We start from the raw sequence: 6,607 nt of genomic DNA on the forward strand, positions 1-6,607 counted from the left end.
GTGAAGAAAGAGAGCTGAGGGGTGGAGGTAGGGACACCAGTACCACTGAGAAATGATTGCAAGGAGTGGGGCTTGTCGTTTTGGACTCAAGTCTTTATGTGAGGAAGTTCTTTGACAATGAAAAGGCTTATGGTGATTTCTAAGGAATGTTGGGTTTATAGATGCTAATGAAAACAAGAACACTTTTCTAGAAAAAGAATGAGCCTTCTAAAATTCTGTTTGTTAAAAGTCATCCTTTTGTAGTGTCTCTGTGACATAGCAGCACTAGACAACTATGACAAATGCTTAAGAAACCAGAAAAAAAAATCAGTTATTCTTCTCTTACTCTAGACCAAGCCTTCAATGCATCATGAAAAATTGGAATGCCTGGGTGCAAGTATCATTTGAACTGGTTTTGAGATCTAAGCATTGACCACAGTCTCCATTGTATCATGTTGTTGTTATGTGTCATTGAGTTGGTATGAACTCATAAATAACTCTCTAACAGTTTTGAGAGGCTAAAAATCACTTGAGAGGAGATTGTCCACCTTTTTTCTGAGGAGCAGCTGGTGGCTTTGAACTGCCTGCCTTTGGGTTAGCAGTGCAACTCCTTACCCTAGTTCACCAGAGCTTTCTTGTTGCATAACAGGCCTATAATGTTTTGTTCCTCCCCCCACTCCAATTAGAAGTTAAATGAAAACACTAAGAACCACAGAGGGTATTTATTTTTATCTTATTTTATTTTTTGGTGAAAGAGGAAACATTTTTTCTCTGTGAAATCTCTACATTTATATAGTAGTTACAGGCACAGGGAGGTGGGCAGTGGGCACTGGGATTATCATGTGCCCCCTCTCCACTTCTCATCACCCCCACACAGAATCAGCAGGGCATTAAATGAGGAAAATTTTGGGGCTCAGGGACTTGGGTTTAGGCCTTATTCCTCAGGGATACTAGATTTTGAGACTTAAAATGCTCCTTCAGGGAAAACTGGTAGGGTTTTGATGAGGTTAGCTCACCAGAGTCCCTCCTCGGTATCCTGGACTGCCTTGGCCACACCTTATTAAGTTCAGGGGGTACTCAGAACTACCAGAGACTAGGATGCTGGGATATATGCAGAACTAGTGGGGGAGAAGGTTTGCTGTGGGGTCACCTGAGCCCCTCAGGGCCTGGAGGGAGGAAGGGAGAAAGATTTTGAACTGCCTGAAGCAGGAATCTCTGAGCACAGGGAGAAAAGGTGGCCAGTCCCGTCCTCTGCCCTGCGCAGGACTGTGGGGGTCAGGGTTGGGTAGAGCGTCCATTTGCTAACAATCCAGTAGAGGAGGGGTTGGCAGGAGGCAGGGCCAGGCCCTTGGGAGCAGGAGTGTCCACCATGGTTAGGGACCCTGTAGTGCAGATCTGGAAGCATCTGTCTCCTGGAAGGTGAGCTCCTTCAGCCATTCCTTGGGCAGATCATCCAGTTCTATGTCAAAGGTGAAGGACTTCTCAGCCACGGGCTCATCCACGGGGCCATAGTACTGCTCCAGTGCTTCCTCCACTGTGATCCCTTTTTTGGAGTTAAAGGTCAACATCTGGCTCAGCAGTGAAAAGGCTTTGGGGTCTGACTTGGGAAAAAGCTTGATCCAGGCCATCTTGGTCTTGGAGGGCAAAAACTGCAGGTAGTTGTGGGCTGTTGATACAGTTCAAGTCCTCCTGGGATGGGAATTCCAGGATACTCAGAATATGCATGAGCTGGTCCAGGTAGTGCTTGCTGGGGAAGATGAGCTGGTTAGAGAGTATCTCAGCCAGGATGTAGCCCGCAGATCAGATGTCGATGGAGTTGGTGTAGCCCTTTGGAGTTGAGCATGATTTCTTGTGCCTGTACCAGCGTGCAGCCAGGTTCTCAGTCGGGAAGCCAGTGTGGTCATGCTCAGGCTCAGCAATCCGGGCCAGGCAGAAATGGCAGATCTTGAGGTTCAGGTGGTATTGATAAATGGGCTGGAGGGGGGCTTTAGGTCTTGGTGGAGTGTGTTGGCCAAGTGGATGTACTTGAGGCCCCGCAGGATCTGGTAGAGGAAGTAGCAGATGTGGTCATTGTTTAGCTTTTTCTGTTTTTAAAATGATCTAAAAAAAGCTATTGGATACCAGATCAAATTATAAGTTTAGTTACATTTTTGAGTGGGAAAAAAGAACTAGAAAATATAACAAAAAATATAACTCACAACAGTGATAAAACTAAAATTTTTAAAGCTAGACAAAAAAAAATTTAAAATAACAGGACTGTAAAAATAACAATTCCTCATCCCTGGTAACACTGGAAAAAAATGTTAGGAAAGAATAGAAAAGAAAAATTTAAAACAAAAATGTGAAACCATTCTCTGGAAGGGTTGATTTAACATTATAAAGATGTCAATTCTCCCTTTTATTTTTTTTTCTATAAATCTCAAATAATTCTATCCCAATTTCTAGATACATTTAAAATTTTTTTCCATCATTGTATTCAAACATTTATATGAAAGAGCAAAAATTTGCAATAGTTATGTAAATATTGGTTAAACAAATGTACAGAGGCAGCCTGGTCTTTCCAAAATAGCACAAAGCTAGAGAGATACCACAGTGTTGAAGGGAACTGGTAAGAATTCAGTGATATGTGGAACCCAGGAGAAACCTTAGAGTCTTGTGAATATGTTACTGGAGTATGAAAGAGATGAGGAGACTGATTGGTGGAAACACTGGTTGGTGGTTGGAGCTATTGACTTTTTTTTTTTTTTTTTAGCTATTGGCTATTGACTTTTGAGCAACTTGTACAGATGTGTTTCCACCAGGCCCTGCACAATGTAGACATATCTCATGACTTCCAGGGTGGGTGCCTGCCCACAGAATGTCTCAGATGCCAATGACAATCTCATGGCAGAAGTGTAGCAAGATCTGGATCTCCCTCAATGTGTGCTGGTAGCAGGTCTGATGCTCAAAGGGGCTGCTCTTCTTCGTGGCCACATGAGTCTTGCATATGTGGTCATAAGCTGGGTTGACCATGCCCATAGGCTCCCTTGCCAACGTACTGCAGCTGTGAGTAGCGAGGGTCCATGTCGAACCGCTGCCCCTTCACAATCACCACTCCCCGCAGGACCCCCAGGCAGAAACCATCACCTCTGGGGCTTCCTGCTCCCGCACTCCTTAGTCGCTGCCCTTCTCTTCAATCATTTTTATTTATAGAAAATAAAAAGGAGTCTGGTGCCTTGAATAATGCCACCTCAAAAGGGGGAAGTTCTGAGGGAGTATTTGTAGGTTAGGTTAAAGTTTTGGAGATTGACTCATGTTTATTTAGTATTTCTAACAGGGGTTGGTGGTATTTTCTTAGAAAAAGAGGTCGTGGTACTAGAGATATTGTAGCTGATGTTAGATGGATCTTGGCTGAAAGCAGGGAATACCAGAAGAATGTCTATCTGTGTTTCATTGACTATGCAAAGGCATTTGACTGTGTAGATCATAACAAACTGTGGCTGACTCTGAGAAGAATGGGAATCCCAGAACACTTGATCGTTCTAATGCGAAACTTATACTTGGACCAGGAGGCAGTCGTCAGAACAGAGCAAGGGAACACTGCATGGTTCAAAATTGGGAAGGGCGTACGCCAGGGATGCATCCTGTCTCCATACCTTTTCAACCTATATGCAGAACAGATTATCCGGGAGGCTGGGCTCTATGAGGAGAAATGTGGGGTCAAGATTGGTGGACAATTTATCAACAATCTGCATTATGTGGATGACACAACCATGCTTGCTGAAACTGAGGAAGACCTGAAGCGCCTGCTGCAGAGGGTCAAGGACTGCAGCCTGCAATATGGATTGAGGCTCAATGTCAGGAAGACAAAGATTCTCACCACTGGACCAACTGGCAACATCAGGAAGGATGGTGAAGAGACTGAGATTGTACACAGCTTTAGTTTGCTTGGCTCCATAGTCAACAGTCTTGGCACCAGCAGCCAGGAAATTAAAAGGCGATTGCCATGGGAAAGTCTGCTGTTAGGGACCTCTCCAAAGTGCTGAAGAGCAGTGGTGCCTCTCTGAAGACTAAGGTGTGTCTGATACAGGCCATGGTCTTCGCAATCACCTGTTATGCATCAGAGAGTTGGACAATGACCAAGGAGGATAGAAGGAGAATTGATGCCTTTGAGCTCTGGTGCTGGAGAAGAGTATTGAGAATACCATGGACTGCTAGGAAAGGAAACAGATTTGTCCTGGAGAGGGTTAAACCGGGTGGCTCCTTGGAGGCAAGGATTCTGAGGCTCCGTCTAACTTACTTTGGACATGTTGTGAGGAGAGACCGGTCCTTAGAGAGGGACATCATGCTTGGAAGGGTGGAGGGACTTTGCAGGAGAGGAAGGTCCTCTATGAGGTGGATTGATTCAGTGACTGGGATAATTGGGATGGGAGTGTCAGAGACAGTGCGATTGGCACAGGACAGAGCGGAGTTTAGGGCTGTTGTACATAGGGTCGCTAAGAGTCGCAGGCGACTCGACGGCACATGACAACAACAACAACAGTGTGGGTTAAGAGGTGCTCATAATTTGTGTTCAAGATGGAGTCTGACTGGATATTTGCCCCAAACAGTGTCATCATTATGGGGCATATGCTCTAGGCTTCTTCATGGCTGCTCCTCTGCATGGTCATAGAGGATCAGTTTTTTTTCTTCCACACATACATGGCACCTGAATGCTTTTGCAGACAGCTTTGCTAGTAAAGCCTGTCAGAAAGGAACATTGAGGTGGTTTGTGTAGCTGAATTCTGTGGCTGCTTATGTAGGGTGTGTGCTTGGGTCTTGTGATAACTTGTGGCTTGCTCAGAAGAGTGCTTCTAACTGTCCTGCCACAGGTACCAATTTGATGCCTAGGGAGGCTGTCAGCTTCTCCTAAAATATAATTAAATACACTTAGTATATTAAGCTTTTAACTTACTATTTTGTCTGAAATTTTGCATTTAAAATGAGAGTGAAAAACCAACTATCTTACTATTTTATGCACTAATGACCTACAAAAGGTGACATGTGAGGTGAGAGTTACACTGGCTATAAGGGTTAAGGTCATGCATCACCTTGACAGGACCATGATTTTCAGTGGTTTGGCAGGTATGTAGTGATGTGATTTGGTAGTTCTGTAATGATATAGTAATCTTCCATTTTTAGATGTGATGTAGTCATCCTCCGTAGTTGTACAATACCTATTTGTTCACAATGACTTAGTTGTTGGAATGGAACTATGCTGTTAAGTGAAAAGTGAGTGTATATAAATGAAAAAAATAATCAGGTTAGGATATTAAATGCTTACAACATCACTCCTGGAGCATAAATTCATGTGGCTGTTCAGAATTGTATTTTCTATAACAATATGCTTTTTTATTCTAGTGGCAACAAAATGCGTACATTCCCTAGTCGGATCCAGGCAGCAGCTGTGACGGCTCTTGTCTTCTCTTGCTCCCTTTGCCATATCCCTTTTGCTTCCAGAAACATGGCCTCTGGTGTGGCTGTGTCTCTGATGGTGCCATCAAAGAGTTCAATGACATGAAGGTGCACAGATCTTCACCAGAGGAGGTGAAGAAGCGCAAGAAGGCAGCGCTCTTCTGCCTGAGCGAAGACAGGAAGAACATCATCCTGGATGAGGGCAAGGAGATTGTGGTCGGAGATGTTGGCCAGACTGTCGACGACCCCTATGCCACCTTTGTCAAGATGCTGCCGGAGAAAGACTGCTGCCACACCCTGTATGATGCAACCTATGAGACCAAGGAGAGCAAGGAGGAGGACATGGTGTTTATATTTCGGGCCCTTGAGTGTGCACCTCTTAAGCACAAAATGATCTATGCTAGCTCCAAGGATGCCATCAAGAAGAAGCTGACAGGGATCAAGCATGGATTACAAGCAAACTGCTATGAGGAGGTCAAGGACCGCTGCACCCTGGCAGAGAAACTGGGGGCAGTGCTGTCATCTTCCTGGAGGGCAAGCCCTTGTGAGCCCCTTCAGTTCCCTGCCTGGAACATCTGGCAGCCTCAGACCTGCCTGTGGGAGCTGCAAGCTGCCCCCTTTCTGCCACACCTGAGAGGCTGGGGGTTCCCAGCAGGGGAAAGGGAATCCCTTCACCTCAGTTGCCAAACAATACTCCACCCCTGGACCTTCCTCTTCCCTCCACCCGTGATGGTTCTGGCCATCCCAAATCGCTTTTGATCTTCTGATTCCTATGGGGTTGAAACAGACCAAGTTTTCCCATGGAACCCAGTTTAAGTGCTACATTTATTTTTTTTTAACAACACCTCCACTCCCTACCTGCTCCTTTCCCTTCCCAGGTAGCCAGTTTCTAACCACAATAGTGACTCTGTTCTTGTCTGTTTAGTTCTGTGTATAAACGGAATGTTGTGGAGATGATCTCTCCCCACGCTGGCTGGTTCCCATCCCCTTGTGCCCTGATCATGCCCACTTGAGTCAGGGCCACCCAGGAATCTTCCATTAAAAACAAACAAACAATCAATAATAAAAAAGTTCACCAAAAAAAAGAAATGTGTACATTCCCTCTTAAGACATTAATTTAAAAATTATCTTCAGCCTTTCTACAAAGATGGTGCCGAAAGAGAAGAAGGAAGCCTCTGCTCCTCCCAAACTGAAG

General features: G+C 44.9%; 2 pseudogenes; one reads left to right on the forward strand and one right to left on the reverse strand.

Annotated features, from left to right (window-relative positions):
- Nucleotides 1-1,352: 1,352 nt before the first annotated feature.
- On the reverse strand, nucleotides 1,353-5,062 carry LOC102851635 (annotated as a pseudogene).
- Nucleotides 5,063-5,461: 399 nt separating this feature from the next.
- On the forward strand, nucleotides 5,462-5,960 carry LOC102862770 (annotated as a pseudogene).
- The last annotated feature ends 647 nt before the right edge of the window (nucleotides 5,961-6,607 follow it).

Source organism: Elephantulus edwardii, unplaced genomic scaffold (genome assembly GCF_000299155.1).
Source record: "Elephantulus edwardii isolate Elephantulus edwardi_28Jun2011 unplaced genomic scaffold, EleEdw1.0 scaffold00212, whole genome shotgun sequence".
Taxonomy (NCBI): Eukaryota; Metazoa; Chordata; class Mammalia; order Macroscelidea; family Macroscelididae; genus Elephantulus; species Elephantulus edwardii.